At 40.4% G+C, this 20,505-nt stretch overlaps 2 long non-coding RNA genes across 2 annotated transcripts in view; both read right to left on the reverse strand.

Moving 5' to 3' along the window:
* The window catches only part of LOC142873732 (uncharacterized), a 181,296-nt gene extending 179,556 nt beyond the window's left edge, over positions 1-1,740 (reverse strand). The window contains exon 1 of the long non-coding RNA XR_012921688.1: positions 328-1,740. This is a non-coding gene — a long non-coding RNA (uncharacterized LOC142873732). The remainder of the gene's footprint in view (positions 1-327) is intronic.
* Positions 1,741-4,575: 2,835 nt separating this feature from the next.
* The window catches only part of LOC142873733 (uncharacterized), a 56,409-nt gene continuing 40,479 nt past the window's right edge, over positions 4,576-20,505 (reverse strand). Inside the window, exons 2-3 of the long non-coding RNA XR_012921689.1 lie at positions 14,841-15,003; positions 4,576-5,281 (exon numbers count right to left, since the gene is read on the reverse strand). This is a non-coding gene — a long non-coding RNA (uncharacterized LOC142873733). The remainder of the gene's footprint in view (positions 5,282-14,840; positions 15,004-20,505) is intronic.

A 20,505-nucleotide genomic window follows, 5' to 3' on the forward strand; every position in this document is an offset into this window, starting at 1 on the left:
TTTTTAATCGGTCTAACATTTGAGTCAGTGTGACGTGGTTTCCCTTTCACCGATTTAATATCTCAAAGTCAAAAGTTTATAGCATTGCATCAGGGCAATTATATGAAGGGAGGCCAGTTTTAAAGATGCATATAATTTTATTGTGGATTCACACTGTTTATGAATTAGGTTTATAAGCCTCACCTTGTCTCTAGATGCACTTACAATCGTCAAAAAGAGAGAAAAAAAAGATTTCACACATGAAAGCATAACATCTTTCTCATTTGGAAACAAATCACCCAATCTTAACAAACACAAAGGCATTTATTTACACTTAAGACAATTTACCTGGGGGTTGGGGGGGTGAGGAACAAGGTCTTCATTTATCTGCCATTCCAATTCGCTGAGGTCCAGCCAACAATGTATTTCCTCAGGAAAGGACAGGAGACAGAGGGACTGCAGAGTTATATTATTCATTGTACTCACTCAGAGCAGAAGTTCAAGGGACACGGCAGGAATCTTGGAAAGTCTCACTTTCTTCCTCTCCTCCCAAGTCCCTCAGAATTCCCCAACCCAAAGTTCCAACAACCAAGTCCTGTCATTTTCCAGCTTCCAAATACTCAGTGTCTCAAGCTAAGCCCTTAGCCTTTAACCTATCTCCTCCTTTGATTCTAGAAGTCTTAAATGGTTAATTAATTTACCAAGGTGGAAGGGACAAGTTATATTATAAACACTTGAACAAAGTCCCCTATCTAGAAGTTTTGCTACTTAGAGGAATCCTGACTGCTGTACAAAAGACTATAAGACACTGTTTTTGAAAGTGTAATTCAAACCCCAGTAGAGGATGGCAAATTATACATTTTTAATAAAACATAATAAAGTAGAATAGTATGAAATAGAAAATATTAGCATGAATTACACATAATAAATTTTTGTTTTAGATATTGTATGTGTGGAAGTACACGTGTACTGAGTCAAATATAAAAATATTATTGGCAAACACTCATGTAATGCGTAGTATGTGCCAGGGAGTGTGCCAAATGCATTTACATTCATTAACTCATTTGGTCTTCAAGATCATCCCATGAGATAGAACTATTTTTACCCTAGTTCTATAGTTGAATGAACTGCGGCATAGAGAATTTAAGCAATATACCCAAGATTGTCCAGCTAGCGAGTAGCAGAGACAGGATTCGGACCCAATAATCCAGTGCTAGTGTATATTCTCCTAACCACTGCACCAGCTTGCCGCTCCTAAATATATTTCTTGCTGTGGGTTTTAGTTTTAGAAAAAAAGTTTGATAAACACTGATTTAAGGGGATTCTATATAATGTATGTCCTAAGTTAGTTTCAATTTCAAATATTCTATGCAATTGTTCCTATACCATCAGGCAGTATGAGGTAATCTTTTGCTCATGAACTGTGGTTCCTGTGTTACATATTCTAGTCATGAATGACACCACTCTTGCCACCAATCATAAACCAGAGATCTTCTGCCTTAATCACCTCTCCCTGGGATAGTGCCAGTTCTTACGTTCAACGGTCCCAAACCCCATGGTGCCAGGGTTAATAAAAAACACAGCTGTTTATATTCTGGCAACACTATTACACCATCAGCAGTGAAACCTAAGTTTTTGAGAGAATACTTAGCCTTTGGAGGTTGGGGGCTATAGAATCAAGTCATAACCACAGCAAAGTTTATTTTCCTTATCCTAGTTGACAAAGAACTGTGCTAACTACAAAGAGATCACATAATCCAACAAAAACATCCTAAAACTTCCAGTCACAGAACCTGACCTCTGCACTGCCAAAGTATGTAACTTAGACAAATCATTTATGACAACGACTTACATTAGTCAGAATTTTATACCTTCCAGAGCATGCTCACGTTCGTGGTTTTTAGGCCCTAACAACCACTCTCTGAGGAAGGTAGAGATGGCGATGGAAGAGGGGGGTGTCTCTATCCTCCTCCCCAGGCTTCTACCCTCTGCCTACCTCCCTTCCTCCCTCACACCCACAGAGCCCCCTCCTCCAAGAGGAGAAACTATCACGCGGGTCAGACAGTGCGCTCGCTGGTGACAGGCCAGCACCGCAGGAGGCACACGTCCCTGTCCTGTGCAGCAAGCCCATCCTCGCCACCCAGATCCCGGGGGGCCCCCATGCCAGCTCTGCACACCACCCTCCAGCACCTCCCTGCTGCTTTGCTCCTAGGGTTGAGTCTGCCACCTTCTCCAGAGGATTAGTCTAGAGCCGCCTCCCCAGATGTACACTTAGAGCCATGGTTGCCCAAGGGTTGATGACCCACCCCACCGCCCCTGCCTGGGGTGGCCCCTAACTGCAACTCAGTGTGCAGGAGCGTAAAAGCCCAACTCAGATGAAACCAATGCTGAGATGCCAGCCATGCTCCAGAGCTCCCACGACGTCAGCCTGAGTCTGCGAGTTTTCCAGGAACCGCACCCTTGCTTGGATTCTGCACCTTCCCTGTTCCCTTCTTCCACTCCCCAGGGGCTATCCTTAATAAATCCTTTGCACCTGTTTCCTAGGCCCAGGATCAGCTTCTGGAAACCTGACCTAAACTCTCTGCCTGTTGCAGACAGATTTTCTGTATCTCTTTCTGTTCGGCCTGCTCTTCACCTGCTACCAGTTTAGGGCAGGCCTGTTCCACAGAAATGGCAGCCGCCTGAGATTCAAAAAGGAAGGAATGGGAGCCTCATGTGAGTCCTCAGGCCTTGGCTGGATTCTCCAGCTGAGCTTCTACCAGAGCCATGCCGTGGAGGTTAGTATTCACCGTCAGCTACTAACTTAGAGGCCTTTGATATCCAGATAGCTACTCTTCTTAAACAGCTCCCTCAGCTAGAAAACTGAGGGCAGGAGTGCTGAGTAGACTTAGGTATTCCCATTCCCCTGGTCCTAAAACCATCATAATAGCAACAGAAACCTCACCTCTAACTTTCTACAACTAAGTTGCAGCTTTTCAGACAGTAAAAATCATCCCATATAACTTAAGAGTTGAAAGAGACCTTTGAGACTTAGCCCTTAGTATACAGATGAAGAAACTGCAGCCAAAACCAGGCATTTTCCTAAGGTTACATTATTGACATGAAAGCTCTTCACCAAACCTGAGTCTCTGGATTTAGAGCAGGGCCGTGGGTGTGGGCTCCTGAGCCAGGCTGCAGAAGGAGAGGAGGTGAGGATAGGTGAGTTGACTTGCCGTCCTCCCAAATCCTGCCCCCTGAAAGCATCTCTGGCTATCTGTAAACACATTCATGGTAATTGATTGGTTTGAACTGTTTGATCTTTCACCCATTAAGATAAATAGCATGAAATGTAGAGTAACTCTCATCATCTGCCTTGAAGAGAATTTAATCAATATACAGTCATATCTCAGAATCAGGGGGGGATTGGTTCCAGAATACCCCATGGCACTCTGGGAGGCTGAGGCGGGTGGATTGCTTGAGGTCAGGAGTTTGAAACCAGAACTCCCATGGATAACAAAGCCAAGAATGCTCAAGTCTCTTACATAAAATGATGCATTTGCACAAAACCTAAACACATCCTCCTGTATTCTTTAAATCATCTCTAGATCACTTATAACGCCTAATGCAATGTAAATGAAATGTAAATACCTCTACGTTTTTGTATTTTTATTGTTATAGTGTTATTTTTATTGGGGTTTTTTTCCAAATATTTTTATTCCTCAGTTGGTTGGATCTGAGGATGCAGAACATAAGAATATGGAGGACTCACTGTAGTCAGTTTAGTAAGGAGATTCAGACTATAAGGAATGACTCCAAATTCACAAGTATCATTATCCCCATTTGACAGACAGACAAGATTGAGGCTTACAAAAGTTAAATACCTTGAGTATGTTTCAAATGAGAGAACTAGCATTCAAATCATCATCCACCTAACATCAAAATCTTCCGTCTTCCCTGCTCTCCACTTCCCCATTATGTAGTCATACGCTTTTGCCCTATTAGGTCTCCCAGAGAACAATAGGGCAAATGGAGAACAATAGGGAGTCTAGTCTTTCTCACCGATTACGGTCAAAGGCTGAATTGAGAAGAGGGGCCGTGAAATTCCAAACATGACTTAAGTACCTCCTGGCCAGAAGATCCTGCGATTCCCAAACACCATCTCCCTAGATGCCCCTCAAAGGAACGAGCATGCCATGAAGTCTCAGCCTCCCACAGCAGGACCTGTTTCAGGTAGTTCTCATGCTGGCGCGAGCGGGGCAGTTGGAGGATCCACAGAGCTAAAGGGGAAACCGGTTATGGGCTGACAACCCTGCTTTTGAATTAGGGCCAGGATCTGTTAGGGTGCTCCACGGGTCCCAGGGTTTGACCTAATTTGTGAAATTAGTCTTTCAGTTTTTACTTACAAACTTCTCTCTTTCTACAATACACACATAAGTCTATGAGGCTGAGTTAGAGGAAAACCCAAAACGGCTCCTTCGCCATACGACATTCGTTCTCTCATCGCACGCATATCCACTCTGCGGAGGCCCTCAGCTAGGCACGGGGGCTAAAGTAGAAATAAAGAAGAAAAAAGTCTCTGATATGGTGGCACTTCCTTTCTAGTCAATGAGGGAAAAAATGATAAATAAGCAAACAAAGCAATGAGTAAGATCATTTTAGACAGTAATAAGCACCATGGAGAAAAATGTTAAAGGGCAGAGAAATATTCTTTTATGGGAGACCTGGGGTGTGGAGAGGTAGCCGTTTAGATAGGATGATCCGAGAACGCCTCTCTGAGAAGGGAACCTTTGGTCAGAGACACAAATCACCACTCCCTTTTGAGATCTAAGATTGGTTATTCAGCAAAGCTTATGGTGCCTGGTTCATGCTGCCTTCCTAAAGACTTCCTTCCCCAAAGAATCCTTAATCCTCACACACAGAGTCTTTTGGCAGGCCTGCCTACCAAGTCAACAGACAAGCCCAGACATGTGCAGATTCCCCTTAGACAAAAGCTGGCGTCTGTTTCCATCAGCAGGAACGTCAATATTGTTACCGCAGGACTGTGTATCTACTTCCCAACTGCAACAAAGGAAGAAAAGAAACAGAAACCAGGAAAGAGCAGGTAGGCATGGGCTTGCTAAGACAAAGTAAATAAAAGCAGGTTTGGTCAAGTAATAATTCAAGGTCAGCAAGAAGATACCTACCTTTTTTTTTTTTTTGCTTAAGGACCAAGATCTATGCTAGCAAATGATCTGACTCTTCAGGTAGATCCAATGAGAAAATTAATTCTCACAGTGTGAAATCTGGTTTGTTTTTTGCTATTGATGTTTTCTTTTTTTGCTACCTGGAGGCAATATAAAAGAAGGAAGAAGAAATTAAAATGGTAAGCTTCCCCCTGAAGTCAAGACCACCCATCGTCCTTCCTCTCCCCCTCTCTCCTCAGGTCTTGGAGCTTATACTCTCCCCTACTCAGAAAAAGAAAGGCTGGCAAGAGACTAGCTAGGACTCATGCCCTATGATAAAGGATTAAGGATGTTTGAGGCATTAACAGGAGAGAGGACAAAAAGAGATAGATATTTGTGGAAGCAAATGTTAATGGGAAAAAACCCAAACTCTGTAAAATCATTTAAAGAGGTTTATTCTGAACTGAATATGTACATCCATGGCCCAGGGAACCACACCCAAGAAGTCTTGAGCAAGTGGTCCTGCAGTGGTTGGGTTATAGCTTGGTTTTTTACATGTTAAAGACACAGGAATTGCAGGTAAAATTATAAATCAATATGCAGAAGGTGTGCATTGGCTTGGCTGAAAAGGCAGGACATCTCAAAGCAGGGGCTTACAGGTTTATATGGGTTCAAAGATTCTTTGATTTGTAATTGGTTAAAGAAATGAAGCTTTGTCTAAGGGTTTTGGAATGTTTTAAGAAAAAGAAGTCTGTTAATCAGAGACAAGCCACAATATAGACACTCAAGTGACCTGTTAAGCAAATTGATGGCCTGCAGGTGATTTAACCTTTGCTCTGCACAGCCTTAGGTCCTGTCAGTAGTTTAGTATCTTACTGTCAGAGGCCTGTCTGACCTCCCATCCCTTCATGGCCAGGAACTAAATTTTAAGGTTTTTCTGGGGTCCTCTTGGACAAGAGGGGGGCTGTTCAGTTGGTAGGGGCTTGGGGATTTTATTTTGCTTCACACAAGGAAGAGAGAAAAGGGACTGGGCAGAACACTATCAACCAAGAGATTACCCACATGGGAACAACCCAAAGGTCTGGTAGGGGAAGCCCTTCTTGTACATAAAGCACAAAGATGATTTAACCAAAATAAGGCTGCAACCCCTTACATTCCATCCTCACCCACACTATACCCTTTCTTTATACTTCTGTATATTCTATTATCATGAACTTGGAATAAGGAACTGAAAGAAATTTCTTTGGGGTTTTATGTGCTTATTATATTAACTCACCAGAGAGAGGGAAGTAGACCACTTCCCACTATGCCCCACAGCCCCCAATCTCAGGAACACCTGAGACATCTTCAGTAGCAAAGAAGAAACCATTCAGAGCCATCACCTGACCATGGTAAAGGTGATTTTCACAACTGTCTTCTCTTATCCCAGAAAAGAACCAGACTACCACCCCTCCCAGCCCAAAATAGACTAGTGATGGGTAGCATCATCTTTATCGCTATAATAATTGTCATCATCATCTCTTTTTTTCCCCATTTTCTTCCCAATTTACAGATTCACAGTGATTAGGAGATTTTCACAAGTTCACAGTGCTGGCAATTAGCTGAGCTGAAACACAAACTCCAATCCTCTAAATTCAAATGCTATTCGTCTTTCCACTACACTGCTAGGGCACGCCTAGCACCAGGGCAGGAACTAGGAGGTGAGGCTGAAGAAACCGTGGCTCGTGTCATGTCATCGCTCATGCCAGCAGCTCGCCAAAGAGCTGAGCAAAAATATTCCTGCTTTCCAACATTCTCCACTTTACAGCTGAGACCTTAAAAGTGGTTCAAAGCCAGTTCTCTCTCAATATTAAATCACAAATCGTGAGACTTAAAAGAAGGGCTTGCTCCCCACCCACACAGATCCCTCTGCCAACCTAAACTTTGTTCCTCCGTCAACCTCCCACTCTTGCCATCCCTGTTTTTTATCATGCCAGCCTCAGTATGGTTTCGAAATGTACCCAGATGAATTATTCCAATGCCGGCTGGAATCAAGTAAAGAAAACTTATACTAGTTCCTGCCTAGAAAAAAGTCAAACTATGTGGCCCAGCCAGGGTTGATCCTGGCTCCTGGAAATGCCGACTCCACACCCTCGAGTTCTGCAGCCTTTGAGGGCTGCATGGCAGCCTAGGGTGTCGCAGAGAGGCACGGCAGGAACGAACGCACAAAACTCCTGCTAGGAGGGCACCACTGGGCTGTGAGGTGGGCACCACAGCCTTTCCCACTTTGATCTCAACGGATGCCCTCAGGATGCCAAAGCTGCCTGCAAGTGTTACATGGTATTTCTGAAATCCCACTAAGGTCCCAGCCTCTAATAATTAACAACCCAATTTAAAACGATAGCATGAACCTCAAACACATTTAGACCGACCTGATGATATCTGTAACAGATGTTTGTTCACTTAGAGACTCATTTTATTTGCTTCTTCAATGCCCCCAAGCTAGCCTTTAAATTTGTAGACTTAATTTTACTCTTAAAAATATTCTCTCTTCCCCTCTCTCTTTGCTCTCTCTCCTTTCTCATAATGGACACATCCTGAACAAAAGGATCCACCTTCCAACTGGCTTTTTAGAAAACAGATATATATATATATATATAATCAAAAGACAACCTATAGACCACATGGAGTTCTCCTTAGGAGATCTGCCACAGTTTGGTGGTTCTTCCTGACTGGAGAAAACTCAAAGGTCCTCTCACTCCAGGCCTGACAAGTTTGGAAGGCAAGAGACCACATGTACAGACAAGGCTAAAGCAAGGCTGCTCAACCAATGCTGTCAGCTGCACGATTACATCTGGTTCAGGCTTCCCACCTGTTGCCGGCCTAGACAAGACTCAAACACTGCCCACCTTGCTGGGACAGCATTTAAAGGCAGCACATGCCTCTGCCTGAGGTCTGATGGAGAACCTGCTTTCTCAGGGTGAAAATTACAGTGTTTTAGGCCAGAGAATATCCCCTATGTGACTGAGGTGATGCTATCATGCTGCACTGGTACCCTCAGCAGAAGATGAGGTTTTGCAAGTACAGGTTGAGCATCCCTAATGCAGAAATCCAAAATGCTCCAAAATCTGAAAGTTTTTGAGTGCCAACATGACACAACAAGTGGAAAATTTCACACCTGACCTCATGTGATGGGTCGCAGTCAAAACACAGTCATGGCCGAGCACAGTAGCTCACGCCTATAATCCTAGCACTCTGGGAGGCCAAGACAGGCAGATTGCTTGAGGTCAGGAGTTTGAAACCAGCCTGAGCAAGAGAAAGACCCGTCTCTACTATAAATAGAAAGAAATTAATCGGCCAACTAATATATATAGAAAAAATTAGCCGGGCATGGTGGCACATGCCTGTAGTACTAGCTACTCGGGAGGCTGAGGCAGGAGGATTGCTTGAGCTCAGGAGTTTGAAGTTGCTGTGAGCGAGGCTGACACTGCGACACTCACTCTAGCCTGGGCAACAAAGTGAGACTCTGTCTCAAAAAAAAAAAGACAAAACCACAGTCATAACTTTGTTTTATACACAAAGTTAATTAAAATATTGTATAAAATTGCCTTCAAGCTATGTGTATAAGGCTTATATGAAATACAAGTGAATTCATGTTTAGACTTGGGTCCCATGCCCAAGATATCTCATTATGCATAGGCAAATACTCCAAAATAAAAAAAAATTCAAAATCTGAAACACTTCTGGTCCCAGGCATTTCAGATAAAGCATACTCAACCTGTACTCCCTGCTCAAGTGAGGTGCTCCACCTTCACCCCTGTCTCCCTCCTTCTCCACGGACAGAGGGGCTGCTACTCTCTGCCTCCATCTCTGCTTCCCATCCCCATCACCACAGGAGCAGCATGAAGGAACATTTGTTTCGGGCCCTTTCTTTAGGATAAAGTCCCCAAAACTTGGAGATATGCACATTTTATTTTTATTGTTTGGGGTTTTTGGTTGTTTGGAGGATTTTTTGGTTATTGTTTTGTTTTGCTTTGTTTTTTTAGAGACAGAGTCTCACTCTGTTGCCCAAGCTGGAGTGCAGTGGCACCATCATAGCTTACTGCAACCTAAAACTCCTGGGCTCAAGAAATCCTCCTGCCTCAGCCTCCTGAGTAGCTGGGACTATGCTAATTTTTCTATTTTTTGTAGAGATGGGGTCTTGCTCTTGCTAAAGCTGGTTCTTAAACTCCTCAGCCTCCCAAAGTGCTGGGATTACAGGCATGAGCCACTGCAGCCAGCTGAGATATACACATTTTAAAGATTTGGGATATATATTGCCAAGTTTCCTTTGGTGTGAACATAAATTTGTCTTCCCAGCTTCCCTGCCTTTGTAAAACCCATTCCCATTCCATAGTAACCCTGTCTAGAACATGTGGCCCAGGTGTGGCCTCAGAGCTGAGATGGTGACCTGGCCTGGCCAGTAAGAAGACTCAGCCCTTTGACCCAGTAATTGGTTCAGGTATGGACATATAACCTAAGCCAGGCTAATTAGAGTCTCCCCAGGACTATTGCTGGCAATGCTATGAAAGATGCTCATTTGCAGACAAATCTATAGAGACTAGTAGTGTTTGCCTAGGGTTGAGGTGTTAGGGGAAAACAAGGAGTACTGCTAATTAGTATGAGGTTTCCTTCTGGAGTGATGAAAATGTCTAAACTTAATTGTGGTGATGGTTGCACAACTCTGTGAATATACAAAAAACTATTTAATTGCATGCTTTAAGTGGGCAAATTAGATGGTATGCAAATTATATCTAAATAAAACTGTTATTAAAAGAAAGATACTTGCTCTCACTCTCTTTCTCTGGGACAGCAAGAGGTAAGGACAATGTAAGCATGAGTCTGCCAGCTGCTATCTCTTCACCGTGTAGAGAAAGCCTACCCAACAACAAAGCCAAGCAGAGGCAAGCAAACAGGAGAGACAGAGACAGAGAATGAATCCAGAGAATGGATCCAACTTTGCATAAAGCCACTTCCATTCCTTGAATTTTGGGGTTGCATAAGCCCCAAAAAATCTTTTTTTGCTTAAACTAGTTTAAGCTTCATTTCTGTCACAAAGTCCTACTATACCTTTCCAGAAAAGCTATTCAAATGTGTTCCTCCATCAGCTGTGACTGAGTGTGCCCATTCCCCTGAACCCTAAACCACACTGAGAATTTAATACTAACTTTGTTCAGAGATAGGCAAAAAATAAAAATTTCAAAGTTTAGATTTCCGGCAAGGTTGAACATTAGTATTAACCCTTGTCTTTTATCGTCTTTAAATTGTCTATTTTTGCATGAACTACTTATATGATAAGGTTAATAAACCTTTTGTCTATGAATATTTTTTGCAGTTTATCACTGGCCTTTTGGTTTTTATGATCTTTTTGACATACAGAAGTTTTTTTACACATGAAATCTATCAAATGTTTCTTTGCAATGCTATCGCTTTTATATTTAGTCCTTCCCCATTCTGAGATTAGACAAATATTCCTATTTTTTTTCTATAAGTTTTTATGATTTCATTTTTTTAATTGAACACCTTGATCTACCTGGTATTTTAGATTACAGTAAGAGCTTAGTGTGTATTTTTTCCCCAAAACAATTTACTAATTGCCATAGTATTCATTCAATAATTCTTCTTGCAAATTGGTATTAACTGAACAGCACCTAAGTGGACACATAGGTACTACAGTAATAGGGTATTGGGCAGGTGGGAGGAGGGAGGGGGGCGGGTATATACATACATAATGAGTGAGATGTGCACCATCTGGGGGATGGTCATGATGGAGACTCAGACTTGTGGGGGGAGGGGGGGAAATGGGCATTTATTGAAACCTTAAAATCTGTACCCCCATAATATGCCAAAATAAAAAATAATAATAATAATAATAATAATAATTCTTCTCCCAACTTATTTATGATGGCTATTTATATCAAAGGTTAAATTCATTAAGATACTAATCATATTAATAATAGTCTCTTTCTTGACTATGTGGTTATGTTGAACTGAGTATCAGTCTTGAGCAATTACTCTGCTAGTTTATATACTATAATATAATTTTTTGGTATTTTTTATTGTAGTAAAATATATATACCATCATAAAATTTACCATTCTAACTATTAATGTTTGTAAGTGTACAGTTCCGTGGCATTAAGTGTATTCACATAGTTATGCAATCATCACCATCATTCATCTCTATAATCTTTTCATCTTCCCAAACTGAAACTCTGTGCTCATCAAACAATAATTCCTACTCTTCAGTCCCCCCAGAATGAATAGAATTGAATTTGACTGTTCTATGGGTGCAGTCAAATGGGTACAGTTCATCTCAGTGGAATCATACAGTATTTGTCCTTTTGTGTCTGGCTTATTTCACTTAGCATGATGTCTTCAAGGCTCATGCATGTTGTAGTGTGTGTCAGAATGTCCTTGTTTAAAGCTGGGTAATATTTCATTGCATGTATATACCACATCAGTCATCTGTCGGTGGACATTTAGGTTGTTTCCTCCTTTCAGCTATGATAAATAATGCTGCCATGAGCATGGGTATACAAATATCTGTTCAAGTCCCTGCTTTCAATTCTTTTGTGTATATCCCCAGAAATGGAATTACTGGGTCAAATGATAATTCTCTGTTTAATTTTTTAAGAGAGGAATGAAGTCTCTGGTAAAATATTTTTCTGTTTGAACATTATACTATAATTAGTCATTCTGACCCTCAATTTTCCACTGTAAAAGTTGGGAGGGACAATATTTACTTTATATTGTAAATTTAGAACAAATAATATATGTAAAGCAAAAATTTTTTTTTCAAGGAACCGCCATACTGTTTTTCATAGCCACTGCACCATTTGATAGTCCCACCAGCAATGCACATTCTAATTCCTCCACATTCTCACCAAAGTTTGGGTTTTGTTTCTTGATAACAGTCATTCTAATGTGTGTGAAGTAATATAATACATGATAGTACAACTGCTCTCTCATTATTATTTCTCAAAAAAATTTTTAACCATTCTCTATTTTTTCCTCCCAGAACAATTTTAGTATTATTTTTAAGTCCCCAAAATATCTTATAGAAATAATAATTAGAATCCTATTAAACCCATTTTGAAAGGAATTAACATAATTCATATTTTTAAGACATTTAGCTCCCCCTGCTCAAAGAACATAAAGTCTTCTCTTGTTTCCCTTAGTAAAGTTTTACAATTTTCTTCATATTGGACCTAAACATTTCTTGTTAAGATTATCCCTAAGTATTTCATATTTATGTGCTATTGTGAATGGAATAATCAGTCTCATTTTAGAAAACAGTTTTTGGAGGAAGAAGTCCCATAATCAAAAATAATATTCATATATGAAACACCTGCTATTTTAAGATCAGTGATAAAGGTCAACAGTGCCTGTCTTCCACATGGAAATTTACTGTAAGGGAAAAAGAAAATATTGGTTAAAACTTCATTGGACTGCCTATTTTAAAGGGCAAGAGCATTTAAATCATTCCTAGGGAGGTAAGAGAAATTGTGGGTAATTTAATGTTTAATCAATATTTGTTATAGCTATCATTAATTTTGTGTCAAATTTATGATGCATGAGTTTTCTGGTTTCCTACATGTACCTTACATAATATTGGCCTCTCCTTATGGATTTATACCCATTTTACTACTTTATTAATTTAACAACTCAATTATTATTGAAGTCTACACCTGTATCTCTCCTTTATAATATATTGATAATACCTATGACTTCTTTACTGTCAGTTCTTCAATCAGAAAAAACAATCTTTAATTTTACTATAGCTCCTAGGAGAAAATGTGAGTCACTTTACAACAATTTACTTTAAGACATTCCACTTTACTATGCAGGGTTTTTCAGTTTTTGTTTGTTTGTTTGTTTGTTTGTTTTGCTTCATTACATAGAAAAGCTTCTATTAATAAAATTCTTCCCTTGTCAGCATAAAAGAATTGTCAGCTCTGTTTGAGGTGCTGAGTGCAGAGTGGCGATGTACTAATACACATCAAAAATATAGAGTTTATAAACTTGAATATACATAGGCTTAGGAAATGTATGGAAAAGTTTCTGTCCCCTTCCAAAAATGGCCTAAGAATATCAAAAAAGAACAAAAGTATCACTTAATACATACATCTTCTTCCCTGACATTCTTCCCCTTGACAAGGGAAGAATTGTGTCAACAGAAGCAAACAGTCTACAGCATTTGGGTCCTGATGAGGTTACACACCAACTCTATTTTCCCCCACGCTCCCCTTACCACCACCACTTAAGGGTCCATGAAAAGCACATGGATTGTGGCTCTTCTGTTTTTCAAGATTCATACTTTGGCCAAGAAAGAGTAACAAAGGGTATTTTTGTACTAGTGGAAACAAAAAAGGAAACAGAAGCCCATCCAGGTGAACAGTGGACCTCAGTCAACTCATAAATCTTCTGGCTCATGACACAAATTTTAATATACTTATTCTCCTCCCCCACAAGTAACTCCACTTTCTTTCCAAGCCTTCATTTATGCACACAAACAGGTCAAGTAACAATAATATAAACTCCTCAAAGCTGGACAGAAAAATGACATAACTACTCTGGGTGATTCATAGCATTTTTCCATGCAGCTACTGGGTCTCCTCTGACTATTAAAATCTCTGTCTTCAGAGGAAGGCCCATTACACTTGGAATATACATTCCCATTTTGCTCTGGAATATAATAATATTTTGTTTATAAGATGTAATAGTACCATTATTTATTGCTCTGAGGAAACAGATAGTAATCACTACTGATAAAGGAAAGGAAAAAATATCCAAGTCAGCCAGTAACTTGCCATTAGTGCTCAACCCTTTCTAAAGTTAGCTACCAAAATTTTATCTATTGGGATTGGAAGGGCAATCTCAAACTAATGACAACTCAACGGAATAAACCAGGGAAGAAAGTCATATGAAAGATGAAAACCCATCTTCTCAATTTCCAACAATTCTAATTAACAGAAAAATCTTGTGTCTCCAATAAATTATGTTTCCATGGTCTGTTCTTGCAGCCCAAATCTAATCAGAGAGTATTCCCATGAAATGATCTTGGCTCTATGTAATTTGATTTGTCTAAAAGCCTAAACTAAGTAGTAAAAAGAACCTTAACTTGGGGAAAAAAAGAATGGTTGTTATATAAAGACAAGCAAACAGTATACATGTAGTTTAAGGCTTAGGATCACCCTTCAGCTGTAATCATTTTTAAAAGTCAACATTCAAAAAGAAAAATAAAAAAAAAAAAAGCCAACATCTCTCTTGGTACACGTTTTATCCAGCCAAGACCTCTGTCCAAGTATCCTGCACCATCTCTGTATCAGTCAGGATAAGCTAAGCTCTGCTGTGGTAACAAATAATCCCCAAATCTCAGTGGCTGACAAAAATACCAGCTACTTTCTTGCTCATTTTGTAAGCCCATCATGAGCAGCTGCAGTGCCACGCCACACTTCTTCACTCTGGGATGAACGTTGATGGAGCAGCCTCCTTTGAACCATTGCTTCTTGTGCAGGAAAAAGGTATCATAAAGAGCAAAAAGAGAGTATCATGAAGCAGGAACTTCCCTTTAAAGCTTCTGCCCCACACTTCATTGGTTCACATTTCATTGACCAAAGCAAGCCACTTAACTTCACCTGAGTTCAAGAGGGCAAGGATACATAACCGTCCTCCCACAGCCTCTTTGCTGGTCTCCTTACCTAGTCTACTTGCTGTCAAAGCCATCGCCTGCCCCCATGTCTCCTTGGGGTCCCTCTTCAAATCTGACCATATTCTTCCTCTGCCCAGAAATTTCCACTGCTGGGCTTCTCCTGTTGGTATACATCTCACCACTAGAATGTATGGCAGTGGGCCAGGAGAGTTCTAGAATAAACATGGTGACTTTTACAGAATGCTGGTTTTACTTGAAAATATGGAAATATATATACTTTTTTTAATAAAATAAACTTAAAGGTATTATTGGAGAAAATAAAAATGTTTTTGTCTAAAGAAAGTTGGTGTGAATTGGGACTCATTGAGCTTCCCTACATCTCCTGATGGATTGTAAGCTCATCTGCTGCCAAGGGTACTTTAATGGAAGAGGTCAGGAAGCACCGGGGCTATCTTCTCTGGTACGTCCTGCCTTCTAGAGCAGTACTGCCCAATATGGTAACCAATTACCACATGTGGCTATTGAGCAGTTGAATTGTGGCTAATGTGACTGAGAGACTGAATGTTTAATTTTATTTACTTTAATTGGTTTAAATTTAAAAAGCCACATGTGGCTACTGGGTACTATGTTAGACAGCACAGATATAGAACATTTCTATCTGTGGCAGGCAGAATAACAACCTTCCAAAGACACCCATATCCTAATCCCCAAAACATGTGAATGTTCTATTACATGGCAAGAAGAATTAAGGTAGCAGGCAGAATTAAGTTTGTTCATCAACTGACCCTAAAATGGGGGAATTGTCCTGGATTATTAGCATGGGCCCAATGTAATCATAAATGTACATAAATGTGGGCAAGGGAGACAGAATGGTCAATGTCAGAGTGACGACATGAGAAAGAGCCAGCCAGCCATTGCTGGCTTTAAAGGTGGAGAAAAAGGACACACACTAAAGAACTCGGGAAGCCTCTTGAAACTTGGAAAAGGCAAGAAAATTGATTTTCCTCTAGACTCTCCAGAGAGAAATGCAGCCCTGATGGAACCTTTATTTTAGCCCAGTGAGACCCATTTTGGACTTCTGACCTCCAAAATTGTGAGATGATAAATTTGCATTATTTTTAAGTCACTAATTTTGTGGTCATTTGTTAGAGCAGCAAAAGAAAACAAATATACCATTATTGCCAAAACTTATACTGGGCAGTGCCATTCTAGAATCATCTTTCAAGACCTTCGATGCAGATAATTACACTGCAGCAATTCCACATTATCAGGTGTCCTCCACACACACCATGTAATCTCATGCTGTTCCATCTGCCTAGAGCTCCTTTCCCCCAGCCCCTCTCCATGGATAACCCCTATTCACCATTTAAGATTTAACTCAGGTGCCAGCTCTTTAAGGCACTCTTTACACCTCGACCCAGACTGAGTACGTCTTTTCTGTGCTCTTAAAACCCATGTTTAGCTCCATAATAGGTATGAATTTCAATCAAATTCAGGTGTACAAAAAACTCAACATCTTCATTTTATGTAAATGAAACCTAACCCTAAGTATGCATCCTAATGGGCTGGCAGAAAACTCAGCCTCAATTCTAGCCCGGATTTGCCTCCTTAAGTGTTAGCAAAGCATCAAGAGATTCCTCTTACCATCCATACTCTGCCCATATGGGTGGGTGACTGGTAACAGGCCACTTTTCCAGTCTTCATGGCACCTCTTCCATGCCATGTTTGGGGTCCTGAAATCTCCAGCCAGACTGGATGGACACCTTGGTGTAACACCAGTTTTGTGAGGTATTATTATTAATATATTATTAATAGGGATAAGTATTATTATCCCTATTCTAGAGATGAGAAAACTGAAGTGCTGGGAGTTTGGGTGATTTTTTCCCAAAGCCTCATTGTTATAAAGTGACAGCACAGGGCTTCAACCCCAGATCAAAAATCTGGTAGTGCCTGGCCCCCAAGTCTCCAGCAGGCAGGGGCTCCCACTCTGGTTCTTCCCTGGGTCCAAGTCCAGAACCAACACCTTTTCCTTATTTCCCTTAGCACAGCTGAGACAAGCAGTTGGGTTCAAGCAACATTTACTTAAAAACCAAGATGCTGGGGAAAATGAGTAAAGAAAACACAAATGGGGTCAGAGACACAAAGGAACCTGATCCCAAGAATCTCAGTAAAAGCATGAGAGCTGTTTACTGAGCTCCAAAACTACTCCCCTCCAGTAAGTCCTCTTGAACCACAGACGCTTAGTATAACATATACCATATTATTTAGGGTTCTTCCTTCTAACTTCTCTGCCCCTGGGTCAAAATTGCAGCTTATTGTTATTTCTCAAAATGTGAGGCTTATCTATTGAAGTACTCCGTCTGAGGACATCTCTTCTAAATTACAATCAGAGGAACAAAGCAATTCGAGTTTCTTCCCCAGGATACAGGGGCACTCCAAAGAACGATCTCACAAAAGCTAGGGGATATTACCTCCGCACATCCACCCACTGGCTCTGTGACTCATCCTGCAGGTCCTCACCCTTCTCCCTACCCCCACATGGCCTGCCCTTCAGGAAAGTGGCCTTTTATAATTAGAGTTTTAATATTTAAAATTACCTTATGCATACGGTGACCAAAACACATATAGAGTGTAGCAGGTTATTCTCTCACAAGGCCTTTCCTGAGTATTTATACAAATCTTCCCAACATAACAGCCTGTTTTAACTTTTTAGGACCTGAAAGTGTTGAACACACACTCTTACCCATTATCTACAGAGGTACCCATCTGACATTACTGCAAATGAAAATTAAAAAAAAAAATCTTTAGCAAAAGCCAATAGCAAAATATCAGTAAGCACTATTCTTGTTTTTACATATAAAAATATGTTTATTTAGCTTTTTTTTTGCATTCCAAATTGACTAATTTTCCTCCATAATGAAAACCATCAGACTATTAGATCATACTGATTGGGCATTACTGAGTTTAGAAAACAATATAATTTTTTAAAAGAGCTGGTAATATATACTAACCCTTAATGTCAAAGCCAAAGATTGAAATTCCATATGAATGCATGAATCCATTAAGTGGGAGTCATTTTCAATTATTAAGAAGCAAAGATCTGTATTCTTTATAGAAATTAGAAATGGCAGAAAATAACATAAACATTCATAACTGCTACAATTAGGACCAATAAAATTTTTAAATCAAATTAAAATCGGAGTGATGATAATAAGAGTAATGAAATTTATGTACAACCATGCAGCTCTATTTCCTCAGAGAAACCCATGAGTCTGTTATTTTATGGGGATAAAAGAATCAGTAGTCACTGCTTGTTTTTTCCAGGGTACTAAACTAAGGATTTACCTACACCAGTAGGGAAACGGACTGAATGTCATCACATGCCTGTGGCTACTGCCTCTCCAGCTCCCCTATAGCACCCAGCCCCCTTAGCTTCACCTGAGTTGCGCAGGTCTACCAGAGCCAGGATAGATGGAGCCTAGGAAATGCCACCTTCCTATGGTTCTGTATATCCCCTGCGTTCATTTGGCTCTGGTGGGTCCCTATTCTGAGTAACCTCATACCCAAGGGAACAAGAGTCAGAAGAGGCTTAGAACTGAGGAGTCAGATTTCTATAGTTTAGCATATCTATGATGACTACAAATATTTGTTTCTAAAGTCCTATCCTGAAGATCCACCCTATCCACATAATGTACATTTTTCATTAATTCTAAAATCCAAAATCAGGAGTAGTTATTAACCTATTTCAGGCCACAGATCACATTGAAGATCGGATAGATGTCTCTACCCAAAAAAATGTATACAAAATTCACTAAATTTTTTTCATTCAATTTCAGCAGATTCCCAAACCTGGTAAAGCCCAGCCAGACCCTTTGAAGGCCTATGAATTAATCCCAACCTAAGAAACCTGCTTTAGGGTCTTTTTGCTTTTCTCTGATACTCAGAATTAAAATTAACTGGCTTAATTTTAAGCCAGAAATTAAAGTAATAAATTAATATAGGGTATTGCTTATTAATGCTCTTGTGTATTTGGGGCTCTGTCAAGACAGCTGGACATCTGGCCCCTAGTCTGGAAACACTCTTGGCCAAATATGAGCTTGAAGAGAAACAAAATAGCTTGAGAACTAAAAATAAAATCCTAAGCCCCCCAACCAACTGAACAGATGCTTCCCCTTGGCCAAGGGGACCCCAGAGAAACCTTAAATACTGAGTTCCTGGCCATGAAGAGAGGTTGGACATGCCTCGTTATACCCCCTCCTTCACTAACTGCCACTAGACTTTCTTTCCTAAGGGCTAAGCAGAGACCAGCCCAACCAGACTCCCCTCCCTTTTCCTGATAAGAGAACACTGACCATGTCCTGGTTCTGGCTGGTTTACAGAGGCTGTGCACAGGATGCCTCTGTATCCTCTGCTTCACCTTTTGACAGATAGAGCCTAATTTTAGTGCATTTAAATGTTAATCTCTACCCCAAAGTGAACATGGGACATATGTAACTTGCACATTTGCTTACTACACACAGGCACATCCCCCCTTTGTGAATATTCATAGCTCCTCCTATAACCTGTTGAATATGTATACTTAGCCAACCCATTGGGCATAAATTCCTGTCTCACCCTTCCTCCTTCGAAGTGCCAGCTTTTGGCCTCTGTCACAGGCTATGCTTCCCAGCCTGTGGGCTGGCCAGCCTGCAGACTGCAATCCTTTATAAGAAATAAAGCTCTCCTCTCCAAATTTATGGATCAAGTGATTTTAAGTTGACAAGCTCTAGGGAATTGTCCATAGACTGGGCATCTAAGTTTTATTCCAATAAACTAGGATGAACTATACTGACACATTTTCCTGACACTGATACAACTAGTCTTAGGCAAACCTGGCAGGGAGAAGAGGAAACATATACAGAGAGTATGTGTCCCAGGATGTCCTTTCACCCAAGAATAGGGAGGATGACAACAATACTTGCTGAAGGATTGGAGGCACCATAGGCTCTTAAGGAATAAACATACGAAGCCATATCTAATTTAGTTTTTAAAATATAAAGGAATATGCTTTTTTAAAATTGTACCTAAGTGTCATGGAGCCAATTCATACCCATTTCTCAAGTTTGGGACTTCTTACCTGGAGCATCTTTCAGAAGTAAGAAACCACGGAAACCCATGAACTAATTCTCCCTTCTTGATGGACCTCAGTCCACTTCAGTTCTCTTCCTCTTGTCCTGACATGTATTTACATCACTGATGAAGGAATCATGAATATGGGATCACAAAGGAGATAGAGTGTAAAGATAAGACCATGGTTCCCATTCTCTATAGTAATTTCTTAGCCCAGGCTAAAACTATGAAAAGAGAAGAATGAGAAGTTTCTCAGGAAGAGCTATCAAGAAAAGCACAGCTATCACCACCAAGATTCCTTAAAATTACTTCCATGTTAACGTCTCCCATTTTAACTGTCAGATCTCTCTAAATGACACTGGTTATTTACATTACATTTTTGTGGCATTTCAAGCTATTTGCAAGGAAACATTAAATATAGAGGTGAAGGAGCCCAAAGAATTTAGTCCTAAAATATGGCACCCTGGTATGCTGATATTTTAAATTAAAGGCCCTTGAAAGTCATCAACACTGGAATAGGCTCTACTCTGATATCCCTTTATCTATCTTAAGATATCTATCTTAAGACCAGACCCACCAAAGAGAACACCATTGCCCTCCATCCC

Source organism: Microcebus murinus, chromosome 11 (genome assembly GCF_040939455.1).
Source record: "Microcebus murinus isolate Inina chromosome 11, M.murinus_Inina_mat1.0, whole genome shotgun sequence".
Classification (NCBI taxonomy): domain Eukaryota; kingdom Metazoa; phylum Chordata; class Mammalia; order Primates; family Cheirogaleidae; genus Microcebus; species Microcebus murinus.